Source organism: Chiloscyllium plagiosum, unplaced genomic scaffold (genome assembly GCF_037043375.1).
Source record: "Chiloscyllium plagiosum isolate Xiang-an unplaced genomic scaffold, Cpla_swu_hap1 HiC_scaffold_53X, whole genome shotgun sequence".
NCBI lineage: Eukaryota > Metazoa > Chordata > Chondrichthyes > Orectolobiformes > Hemiscylliidae > Chiloscyllium > Chiloscyllium plagiosum.
The window spans coordinates 25,339,359-25,352,469 of NW_028270191.1; the positions used below are offsets into that span (position 1 = coordinate 25,339,359).

General features: G+C 38.9%; 1 long non-coding RNA gene across 3 annotated transcripts; it reads right to left on the bottom strand.

The window, feature by feature from the left end:
- Nucleotides 1-3,458: 3,458 nt before the first annotated feature.
- On the bottom strand, nt 3,459-12,943 carry LOC148134694 (uncharacterized). Of its 3 annotated transcripts, XR_015755723.1 has the most exons (6): nt 12,859-12,943; nt 12,401-12,606; nt 8,955-9,034; nt 7,879-7,988; nt 5,983-6,039; nt 3,459-3,704 (listed from the first exon to the last, which is right to left on the bottom strand). It is a non-coding gene; the product is annotated as an uncharacterized LOC148134694 (long non-coding RNA). The 3 variants fall into 3 exon arrangements; XR_015755721.1 differs by lacking the exon at nt 12,859-12,943 and having other exon boundaries at nt 12,401-12,852; XR_015755722.1 differs by lacking the exons at nt 7,879-7,988; nt 12,859-12,943 and having other exon boundaries at nt 12,401-12,852.
- Nucleotides 12,944-13,111: the final 168 nt, after the last annotated feature.

Genomic DNA, 13,111 nt, shown 5'->3' on the forward strand with positions numbered 1-13,111 from the left:
GACAGATTTTGGTAAAAACAATGACTGCAGATGCTGGAAACCAGATTCTGGATTAGTGGTGCTGGAAGAGCACAGCAGTTCAAGCAGCATCCGAGGAGCAGTAAAATCGACAGGAATAAAGACAGAGAGCCTGAAGAGTGGAGAGATAAGCTAGAGGAGGGTGGGGGTGGGGAGAAAGTAGCATAGAGTACAATTGGGGGAGGGGATGAAGGTGATAGGTCGGGGTGGATAGGTGGAAAAGAAGATAGGCAGGTAGGACAAGTCATGGGGACAGTGCTGAGCTGGAAGTTTAGAACTGGGGTGAGGTGGGGGAAGGGGAAATGAGGAAACTGCTAGTCGGGGGTGGGGGGAGGATCTTGGTGTCCAGGTGCATAAATCCCTAAAAGTTGCCACCAGATTGATAGGGTTGTTAAGAAGGCATATGGTGTGTTGGCGTTTATTGGTAGGGGGATTGGGTTTCAGAGCCACAAGGTCATGCTTCAGCTGTACAAGACACGGGTAAGGCCGCACCTGGAATATTGAGTACAGTTCTAATCACCACATTATAGGAAGGATGTGGAAGCTTTGGAAAGGGTTCAGAGGAGATTTAGTAGGATATTGCCTGCTATGGAAGAAAGGTCTTACAAGGAAAGGCTGAGGGAACTGAAGTTGTTTTCGTTGGAGAGAAGAAGGTTGAGAGGTGACTTAATTGAGACGTATAAGATAATCAGAGGGTACTGATATCAGGGGTAGTTTCTTTACTCAGAGAGTAGTAGAGGTGTGAAACGGCCTGTCTGCAACAGTAGTAAACTCACCGATGTGAAGGGCATTTAAATGGGCATTGGACATACATATGAATAATAATGGAATGGTGTAGGTTAGATGGGCATCAGATTAATTTCACAGGTTGGCGCAACATCGAGGGCGGAAAGGCCTGTACTGCGCTGTAATGTTCTATGTAGGTCTCCCTTTGCCACCATTTATTTTTGTGAGAGAGGTTCCACAGCTTACTTTCACTGGTCTACCAATAATATGGCATTTTTGCATTGATGTGTCACATTCAAGTGTTTAGGGGTGGAGAAAATTGATACATTGGTTCCAGTTAATACAATTGAACACCGATGTTTCAAAACCTGGCCTTGAGAAAATTATGCTTCCTGTCCAATTTGAGCAAACAGATAACCAGGGCAAGGCTGAAAGTTAATGGAGGCATCATAAAAATTGTAGTCAAGCTGCTAATGATTTTGGACTTTAAAAATCAATGTTTATCTTTAAATTGCAGAAGTTGTGAAATTAAAGTAGAACTCTGAAATACCTGAAAGTTTGCATTAGACTAGAGGCCCAATATTAAACCAAAGGGTCAGAAAGGTAAAACAGAAACAAGGCAGTACAGTACATTGGCCTTTTCGAGTAGAACACCTTCAACAAACTGATAAAAGCAAAAGTAGTCTTTGATGTTTCACAAAGAGAAAGTCAGCATACTCAGACTGTAAATCTGAGTTTTTAAGCTGTTTCTCAAAAGATGGCTTTGCAGAAGTCTGAGAATTAGAGAATTCTGTAGCATTTAGAAAAGAATTTAAATAATCACCTCACTCACATATAGACATCACATATATCTGTAAAGTATATGGTTTGCTGCAAAAATCCAGTATATTATTAAGATTGTAAGAAATATTTCCTGAGGATGAGGGTGAAAATCCCTTCTGGATCAACTTAATCTTTGTTCAAGAACTTATATAGTCAGCAACATGGTGTGTATTTCTAATTGTGTAATTACATTAGAAATGGATCTCATTTATTAGTCTTTACCTGGAATGCAACAGTCCAACAAGTATGACATCAGGTGCAAAGCATTCCGGCACATCCTGTGGTTGTGAAATGTGAAATTTATTTCTTGAGACCATCATAGCGCAAATTGGTTGAAATGAGTAGCTTTGAGTTACTATTTGCAGACTTAATGGGGCTTCACTGGTTTGATACAAATTCATTTTATATTTCAGTTCAGCATTCTGTTCTCCTCTCAAAATTATGTCTTCAGAGATCAAATATTTGCCACTTACATGAAGATCAACAGGGCTCTTGCCAAGTTGATGGAGACACAGAAGAATCTTGTTTGTGGGAGCTTGCTGCATACAGAATGCCAGAAAAAAAACTTGTTTGCTTTTCAAAGTAATTCATTGTAGGTGAAACATTTGGAGTTACAATTTCTTCTTTAGAGCCACTTTGGCTTCACAGCTTTGCTCTATCTACTTGGTTTCTTAAGATAAAGTAGCACTCACCTCAGGTAACAGACACAAGGAGAGTCATAGAGATGTACAGCATGGAAACAGACCCTTCGGTCCAACCCGTCCATGCCGACCAGATATCCCAACCCAATCTAGTCCCACCTGCCAGCACCTGGCCCATATTCCTCCAAACCCTTCCTATTCATATACCCATCCAAAAGCCTCTTCAATGTTGCAGTTGTACCAGCCTCCACCACTTCCTCTGGCAGCTCATTCCATACACGTACCACGCTCTGCATGAAAAAGTTGCCCCTTAGGTCTCTTTTATATCTTTCCCTTCTCGCCCTAAAACTATGCCCTCTAGTTCTGGACTCTCTGACCCCAGGGAAAAGACTTTGCCTATTTACCCTATCCATGCCCCTCATAATTTTGTAAACCTCTATAAAGGTCACCCCTCAGCCTCCGACGCTGCAGGGAAAACAGCAACAGCCTGTTCAGCCTCTCCTTATAGCTCAAATCCTCCAATCCTGGCAACATCCTTGTAAATCTTTTCTGAACCCTTTCCAGTTTCACAACATCTTTCCGATAGGAAGGAGACCAGCTTTACATTTTCTTCATACGTTTTCCTGGCGTATCTGTATTGATCATGAGGGAAGACTAGTTTGTAGCTTGGACAGTTCTACACTGTAACTTGAAAGTAAATGACTGGTTTTCTGATTCTAAGTAGAAACTACAAACCTCTACCTCAACCTAACCGCAGCAGTTTACGTAGCACTTGACATTAAGTACCAGGCCAAAGTAATTTGTGCTAAGCATTTAATATGAGATTTACCTTTTTAAAGTGAGGCAACTAAATATTTTCCTTGGTTAATAGTAACGAAGATAAGTGACAAACTGATTCCTTTACAAAGAGCTACATCTACTGGGCAATTTTGTCAGTAATCAACAAAAACCACTATTAGGTGATATAGTCTCCATGCAGTGATATTCCAGCAATTTGTCTTTGTTCCCATTATTTTGAAGAACCTCAAGAGAACATCATCTAAAAACACACTGAAGCCATTGGTCAAATCTTTCAGTTGAAGTGAAAGAGAAAGAAAATCTTGTGTTCAAAAGCACAGGAGAGATAGACGAGATACCTGGGACTGACCATCAAAACTACAAGATTAAATGCATTAATATGCTCCAGGTTCTCATATGAAGATGAAGCATTTCAAAACCGCATTTTCAAAACTGAAATAATATTTGGTTGACTTACAATTTTAATCTTTATTTATTAATATTATTATTAATCTCCCATTTTTATTCTGTTATTTGTACAATACCATTGCAAGGATAATATATACTCATGTAAGTTTGTAAGACTACATTTTTAGTTTATAAAGTACGAAGTTGACTTAAACAAGTAACATTTTGGAGAGGTTGAAATCCACCCTCTCCCATCACCTTACTATTGCAGAGTTGCCAGGTTGGAGACTGTAACCAACAATCCTGAAAGTACTGCAAAAGAAGCCAAAAGGTATTATTGATATTTTTATTTATGAAATATCTTCATAGAGTGTGACATTCATTTCTGTACACTAAATTAAATTTCATCGAAACCAAAAGATTTAACATACATATTTACAAAAGTTCAAATGGTTTTTTCATAATACATAGAAATACTAAGCACCAGGGCATTCTCTGATCATGTAATCACCTTTCACCTTGACTTCAGAACCAAATAACTCATCTCAATCGGCTTCTTCAATGTCAGTGATATGGATCATCATCACTATTAGCAATCACATAGTCATCAGCCATATCATTCCATAAATTATCATTTCTGAGCGAGATTGCATTTGATATCCCACATTTCTTGAATGGTTTAACAACAATCTCCATTCTGTTTTCATCTTGGGCCTCTACAACCCATTCACACAGCATCGCTAACGTTGGAGCCCACATGCTACCCTTAATAAATGTCTTATTGCCTTTGATCAAGTGATTTAATATTTTTCTCATGCCATCCTGAAAGGGCCTGTTTAGAAAGACATCCAATGTTTGAATAAGATTGGTTAGACTACTCAGGAATTACTGCAAAATTATTCCTTTGAAATCTAACGTCAGCAAAAACATCATTGATAAAGTGTGATCTGAACATGTCGCATATGAGAAGACTTGATTTCTTTCCGTAATCTTCTTGGAAGGAACCACCAAATTTTCCTCAACCATATTTTAAACCACCTCCGTCCATTCATTGTTTATGAACATTAGCCAACTATTTCTTTTGGGAATTAGTATTTTGGGAAGGATTTTCTCTTGAATATCACAGTTGCTCAAGTTTTATGCTGTCAGACATACACAACAGTACAATGGTGAATCTACTCTTTTACAGTCAGTTGTCTTCACTGTTTCCTCTCCGATTTGGCTCACCATTTGACTGGTCAGCATGTCAAAATTCATGGGATCTTATCCACGTTCCCAATATAGGCCAATCCGTATCAATTTTTTTGTCAATGTTTGATTATATACCACGGAAATTCTTTAGTCTGTCATCGACTTCTGCTGGGACAAGCTGCAAAATCTTGGTCTTTTGTCTCATTACAATCCTGCTTGCCTTTAAAAATCTGGCATCTAAGCTGACTTTGAAACTTGGAATATCTAATTTTCCTTGTTCTTTTAGAATGAAGATTTGGATAGATCCTCGAGAAACTGAAAGCCTGTTCTGGTGATTTTTATTGGCATACACTGTAGTTGGCAACTTTGTCTTCCAACTGCGACCACATATCAGGCTTATCTCTGTTTGCACATTTATTATTAGCCCTTCAGAGGTGTGCTATTTTCTGATTATATCAAGTAGGTTTACACTAGAGTGAGGGTAACTTTACCAGTAAGTAAAGAGTTTAAAGTTTTGGATAAAAGCTGGGGGTAGCCTGATACATGAGGTATAAGAAGAATGAAATTCTGAGATCAACTGTTACTCTAGTATATAGATGGTATGTTTTGGGTAAGTAAACAGCTTAGTCAATAGCAGGGGTTTTCTGCTCTTATTCATTGTCAACTATGTAGCCATTATCTATTTTAAGGAGTTTAATTTAAAGGCAAACGGATCTTTCTGAGAGTAGTTAAGATTTCCAACACTACCTTTCCAAGCAGACCTCCTGGAGACAGCTGTTTTTAGATAAAAATCTGACTGTTGGCAGAACTAGCTATATTTTAATTTGGTAGTAAAAACAGAAACTAAAGGGCTGCAGGAAGAATGATACATTTATAATTTATCATCTTTTAAAAAAAAGTCTAATTATTGGAGGGTCCTATCACTTGCCAGAGGCAAAGCATGGTTTGGGTTCAAAACCTATCTTGGAGAGATTACATGTTCATTGTATAAGGGTTCTCGTAGTTATTAGTAGTTTCTCAGTTACATGAGCAAGTCATTAATTTAAACACAGCTTTAAACAACAGATTAACCATCAACTCAAAGTATAACTCTGTTAATATATTTGTTTTGGTGAATGGGGTATGGGGAAGTGGAACTTATCATTCAATATAAATAATGACATAAGAGGTGATAATTGACAATCTGGCTTCCCTATCATAGATCATCAACCACACAGGAAAGGAGGCCAAAATAATATCAAACCTTGAAAGAGTAGTTATAGACAATTAATAATTTGGAGTTATAAATATTTCTTTTTGGTTCCAGCTGATGTGGTGACCAGAGCATTCCTAAAACGATTTCAAGAAGAGGATACCACTGACAAAAAGTTATGAGTAAACATTTTTATTTCGGACTTACATCATTTGCAGTTTCTAGCTCTTGGTGGAACATATTGCTGGCTGAACTATTGAATTCCTGCAACAACAAAACAATAGAAGTGCTGATAATTATAATTTTAAGAACAAGGCTAAAAAAAGCATTTGCCTTGCATTTAATTTAAATTTCATTTTCACAAAAACAAACATCACCCTAAATCGGTGAAATAATATTCACATTAATATATCCAGACCCAAACGTGCTGACAGCTTGTGCAGATGCAAGATCCTTTTGTGTGCTTCATGTACTCACTGACTGCCACATGGTCAAAGTCTATTGATCATATCAGCTCTGGCAAATTCAGATCGTAAGAAACATTTTGTTTAATTTGTCTGCTAGGTGACAAGTTGTGGCAATGCACATGGGGAGTCAACTGTAGTCTTCAGGTAAAATGGGGTTATAAGGCCAGTCATAACTGGACCGGTCGGTGCAGAGATGGAATTCAAACCCCATTTCAAGGCAGATATTCTACCAGAATTTTGCATTATAATTACTGGTAATTAAATTTAATAAAATTATAGCAATTTGGGAAACCTACAGGTTGGACAGAAATGAGTGTGACCGGTTTACACATATTAATAAGAATTAATAAAGAGAAGAAATTGATTTTTAAAAATTACAAAATACAACAGGAACAATGTTTGTACAGAAAGTGAATCCATGCAAACACAGCAGCAAAAAAAGGAATTTTGCTCCAGAATCCCACCCAAAATTGGACAAGATTATGGCAGAGAATATCAGAATGTTCAGGTAGTGAGATTCCTACCATTAGTTCATCTGGCAATTCCCACTCCCTGTCCAATAGCTTAATCTGAGGTGGCCCTAACTCCCTTTCCCCATAACACTCATATCCGCCTCAGCCCATTGCATCTTTATCCTTTTATCTTCAATTCACAAACCTGGGGAAATAAATACTGATATCTTGAAAAGTGGATGTCTTAAAACAGATAAAGATGGATAAATCCCTGGGATCGGATCAGGTATACCCACAACTTTGTGGCAAGCCAGCAAAGTGATTGCTAGGCCCCTTGCTGAGATATTTGTATCATCAATAGCCAAGGGTAAGGTGCTGGAAGACTGGAGGTTGGCTAACGTGGTGCCATTATTGAAGAAAGGTGGTAAGGAAAAGCCATGGAACTGTAGACCAGTGAGCCTGACATCAGTGATTCAGGCAAGTTGTTGAAGGAGATTCTGAGGGACACAATTTACATGCATTTGAAAATGCAAGGATTGAATGGGATAGTCAATATGGCTTTGTGCATGGGAAATTGTGCCTCACTAAATTGATTGAGTTTTTTGAAGAAGTGACAAAGCGGCTTAATGCAGAGCCGTGGACACAGTCTATATAGATTTCTGCAAGGTGTCCAACAATCTCTGCGTAGTAGACTGGTTAACAAGGTTAGATTACATGGAATACAGGGAGAACTATCCATTTGGATACAAAATTGGCTTGAACATAGGAAACAGTGAGTGGAGAGCTACTTTTTGGACTGGAGTTCCATGACCAGCGTTGTGTTACAGGGTTCAGTGCTGGGTCCACTGCTTTTTGTCATTTATATAAATGATTTGGATGTGAATATAGGAGGTTTGGTTAGTAAAGTTGCGGATGACACCGAAATTTGTGGTGTAGTGGACAGTGAAGAAGGTTACCTCAGAGTACCTTGATCAGATGGACTGATGACCAGAGAGGTGGCAGATGGAGTTTAATCCAGATCCCAATCAAGGTGCTACATTCTGGTAGGGCATATCAGGGCAGGACTTATACACTTAATGGTAAGGTTCCGGGGTGTGTTGCTGAACAAGGAGAGTGCAGACTGCAGGTTCATAGTTCCTTGAAAGTGGAATCACAGGTAGACAGGCGGCGTTTGATACACTTGCCTTTTTTTTTGTCAGCTCCGTGAATATAGGAGTTAGGAGATCATGTTGCAGCTGTAAAGGACATTGGTGAGGCCACTTTTGGAAAACTGCATTCAATTCTGGTCTCCCTGCTATAGGAATGAGTTTGTTAAACTTGAGAAGATTTCAGAAAAAAAATATTGCCTGGGTTGAAGGGTTTGAGCTATAGCCTGAATAAGCTGGAGCTATTTTCCCTGGAGTATGAGAGGCTAGGGGGTGACCTAATAGAGGTTTATAAAATCATTAGGGGCATGGATAGGGTGAACAGTCAAGGTCTTATCCGCAGGGTAAGGGAGTCCAAAACTTGAGGACATAGGTTTAAGGTGTGAGGGGAAAGAGTTAAAAGGGACCGATGGGGCAATTCTTTCACGCAGAGGGTGGTGCATGTATGGATTGAACTGCCACACGAAGCCTTGTACAATTACATCATTTAAAAGGCATCTGGATAGGTATATGAATTGGAAAGGTTTAGAGGGATAGGGGCTAAATGCTGGCAAATGGGACTAGATTAATTTAGGATATCTGGTCGGCATGGACAAGTTGGACTGAAGGATGTGTTTCCATGCTGTACATCTCTATGACTCTATGACTCCCATTACTTAAGACTCTTGCTACCACCTGTTCCCTCAACATGTACCTCTTTCCCTTTGAACTACACACAACCCCTGTATCTGCCACTCTCCTTTAAGCTATTGCAGCTGGTTTTCTCTCAAGTCTCCATCCACTCTCACACATTTCCTTCGAGGTGGTTTGCTGATAGCCTCCTCACATTCAACTATTATCACATCTCCCTTCCAATCTCTTGCTGTTTCCTTTTGCTTTCACATGTTTTCCATATTGAACTGGTCTTTTTCTTTTAAAAAAATCAATTTGGAGGAATTAAACTCTCCCATGCTCTGACCTAAGCCTCTTACTCGCTTTCTTTCAATCCAGTCTCCCTCTGTAACACCCTCAGTTAAATATGGTTCATAAGTTTGTAAAATGGTTTATAAAAAAAGTATAATTAAAACACAGTTGGCTCTTTCTTTATCTCACAGCAAAGAAATCTCAAATTTTACCTCAGTGTGTTCAGTAAGGTTGGTAATATGTTTCCTCTTATCATTCACCATCATGAAAACTATGCAGAAAGTGTAAGAAGCTGAAGAAGAATAAAGAACACAAATAACGAATCATTTAAAAGATGCTCAGAACGCACAATCCAAGTTCAGATTAGTATCACAGTTTAAGTTCAAATTATCAAATCCAAGCACAGGTCTTTGGGAGAAGCTGAGACCTTCAAGTAAAATCTTTAAGGAAGGCATAAAAATACCAAAAGGACTGGGTAAATTTAAACAGGTTTTTGAGAAGCCTGTATTTTTTGGTTTAATTTTATGATTTTGGACACTAGAAATATCTTGTAACAATTTTAAAAAGCTGAAAAAGAATCAGAAGGACTTTGGCGTCAGCTGTGGGAACTCCATGTACCCTTAGGGCAACAGACTGTAAAATATGTGTCATATAAAGTGACAAATACTTGCACATCATCACCTATTGCACTGTCAAGTACTGCAGGTACTTTACAATCAGGCCAGTTAGCATTTGTGAAAGTAAGTATTCTATGGATCTTTAATTAAAGATCAAATTAGGATCAAGATTACCAGAAAATAGTTAAAATAGAAAATATCCAATAAATGGAATTACAGGAAATGCTTTCCGAAATACAGAGCTTTAAAAATCCCATAATGCAAAGCATTAAAAAAAAACAAATGCCATTTTAAGCCACAATGAACCAGGCCTTTTTGCATAACATATGAAACATTCAAAACTGTTTATTTGCATGTTCTTTACAGGTGTAGAAATGGAAAATAGCTAATTCGGTTTTTCATTAATATTGCTTAATATTTTTGCTGGAATTATCAACTATTAGGAGAGCAATTCAATAGTTGAGAGCTATTAGGCCCAGGATTTGCTCATTTACAAGCAATCCTTTTCTAGGAATGTGCCTCAGGCGTAAACTATTTCTGAAACAGCACATAATATAAGTATATACTGTAGGTTATTGATTAACAAGGAAGTCAAAGGTTATTTAGGTAGCTGGGAATGTGAAGCTATGGCCATAAATCAGATCAACAATGATCCTATTGAATGGTGGTACAGGCTTGAGGAACAAAATAATTTATTCTTGCTCCCAATTCACATGTGCAGTAATTCAGATGATTCTTCTACAAGAATGGCAGCAGAGTAGGACTTCAGAGCCAGAGTGTGTCTGTTTCTTTTCTTTTTTTCCTCTCTCTTTTTGAATTATTTTTTACCTCCCATCCTTGGGCAGCATTGTCTGGGGCGGAAGCCAGTACCGACTCCCAGCCTCAGCGTGAACCCTGACTCCCGGCCACAAGGTGAAGCCCCGTGGGTTATGGGTTGGAATTACTGTTATTTCTCTATTTTTCTAATTTATTGCTGGGCATTTTATTTCTTTATTATTTTTCTTCCCCTAAGAAATTGTACTTTAGAATATGTACCTAAGATAGTGCCACAAGTGGCGACATGTCAACTTAACACTGTACTCATGAGTATGTTTGACAATAAAGCTAATTCTATATCTGGGAAGCTTTAAAGTTACAGAAAATTAATAGCAAAGAAATAGGCTGTTCTGCCAAATTGGTTTATGTCCCACATCAGCCACCTCCCAATCCTACCTGACCCTCATCCTGTCAACATCTTTTTCTTTCTCCATGTGTTTATCCAACTTTCCCTCCCTGTTTTCACTGCATCAACAATATTTATCTTGTTAAAAATCACACAACACCAGGCTATAGTCCAACAGGTTTATTTGGAAGCACTAGCTCTCAGTGCGCTGCTCCTTCATCAGGTAGTTGTGGAGCAGGTCCGTAAGACAGAATTTATAGCAAAAGATTACAGTGTCATGCAACTGAAATGATATTATGAAAAAACCTAGATCGCTATTAAGTCTTTCATTTTTAAGATTGGGTTGCAGGTTTTAGTTCATTAATATGTAAATCCCAGAACTTCTTTTAACTCACATTCTCGAGATAAACAAAGTTTAACAAAAAGGTGACATCTCAGCTCAGACGATATATTAAATGTGTGAGGTTAGAGTCTGTCTGTATCCCAATCTCGAGTCAGATTGGTTCTATTTTGGCCTCAGATCTTCGGGTGACCAATCTCCAAGGCAGACTTCGGGATAGGCAACAACGCAAAGTGGCCAAGCAAAGGCTGATAGCCATGTTCGGTACCCATGAGGATGGCCGCAACTGGTACCTTGGGTTCATGTCACACTACAGGTGACCCCACTACACTATACACTCTCTCATACTTACACACAGACGTGCTCTCTCTCTCTCTCATATACACACACACACAAACACACAATCTCTCATGTGCACTCACGCGCACACACATACAAGTCCAGAGGGTGAATGTGTATTTGCAAGATTATATTTAGATTAGATTCCCTACAGTGTGGAAACAGGCCCTTTGGCCCAACAAGTCCACACCAACCCTCCGAAGAGGAACCCACCCAGACCCATTTCCCTCTGACTAATGCACACATTATGGGCAATTCAGAATGGCCGATTCACCTGACCTGCGCACCTTTGGACTGTGGGAGGAAACCGCAGCACCCAGAGGAAACCCACGCAGACCCAGGGACAATGTGCAAACTCCACACAGACAGTCACCCAAGGCTAGAATCAAACCTGGGACCCTGGTGCTGTGAGGCAGCAGTGCTAACCACTGAGCCACTGTGCCACCCCATATATTTGCAGATACATTTCATTTTGCTCAAAAAGTTCAAAATCTGCAGGCAGTCAATCTATGTAATATTTTGTAAATTCCACTTTAGAAATAGAATCAGTCTGACTCAAGATTGGGATACAGACAGACTCTAACCTCACACCTTTAATGCATTGTCTGAGCTGAGATGTCACTTTTTTTATAAAACCTTAAGTTATCTGAAGAATGTAAGGCTTCATCCAGAGGCTCACTAAAAATGTTACCTAGTACCTGGATGAAACATCTGAAAATGAACCTTCCAACTCAGTGAGCAAACATACATCCAGGAGAATGTGACTTAAAAGAAGTTCTGGGATTTTCATACTAATGATCCAAAACCTGCAACCTATTCTAAAAGATGAAAGACTTAACAACAATCTAGGTTTTAGCGAGTTTTGAGAAGATTTGTAGCTCAGGTTGAGGTTAGTTTTCAGACATTTTGTCACCATACTTGGTAACATCATGAGCTTCCAGTGAGGCTTACTGATGATGTTACCTAGTATGGTGACGAAACATCTGAAAATGAACCTTCCAGCTCAGTGAGCAAATTTACATCCACAATCTAGGTTTGTTTAATATATAATTTTAGTTGCATGACACTGTAATCTTTTGGTATAAATTCTGTGTTTTATGAGTGCTTCCGAATAAACCTGTTGGGACTATAACTTGGTGTTGTGTGATTCTTAACTTCGTCTACCCCAGTCCAACAGCGGCTCCTCCACATCATATTTACCTTAACATCGAGTCCTATATTCTCATCGTTCTCTGGGTAAAGAAGCTGCTATTGGATTTATTGGTAACAATCTTATATTTATCTTCCCAGCTCTGATCTTCCTCAGTAAGTAGAAACATCTTCTCAAAACGTATCTTATCAAAAACTTCCATAACCTTAAAAGAGCTCCATTTAGTCACGCTTCAGTTTTCATTCGGTCTCCTTCGCTGAGAGAAAAAAAGTACAAATGTTAACTTAAGCTCTTTTCCTGGTAAACTCGCGCTCGTTGAGATGTTTGCGTGAGGTTAAGAAAGCGTAGCGTTTACTCTATGATGAAATGCATACAACTGGTCAGGCAATAGTTGTAAAGAAAACTTAATGTTTGATATCAACTCTATTATTATAAAAGAGTCGTTTCACTTAATTAAACCCTTTAACCTTCCCGTTAAGAAATAACTTTTTTGTCATCTCAGCGAGACCATTTATTAAATGGCGAGTCCATGATAACAGGACCTTTCCCTCTAACAGCAACGTGATTGACAGTCAAGACAACCAATACGTAAGCGGGATTCCGACACGTCCCTTCAGGGACCACTTTGTCATCAATGGAAATTGTCCAATCAGTAAACGAGCATTACGAAAGGTTAGACAAACGCGTAGTTTTTAGTAGTCCGGATGACTGACAGGCAAGTAATCAAATGAAACATTAGAGTGACTGTCACGGGACTATAG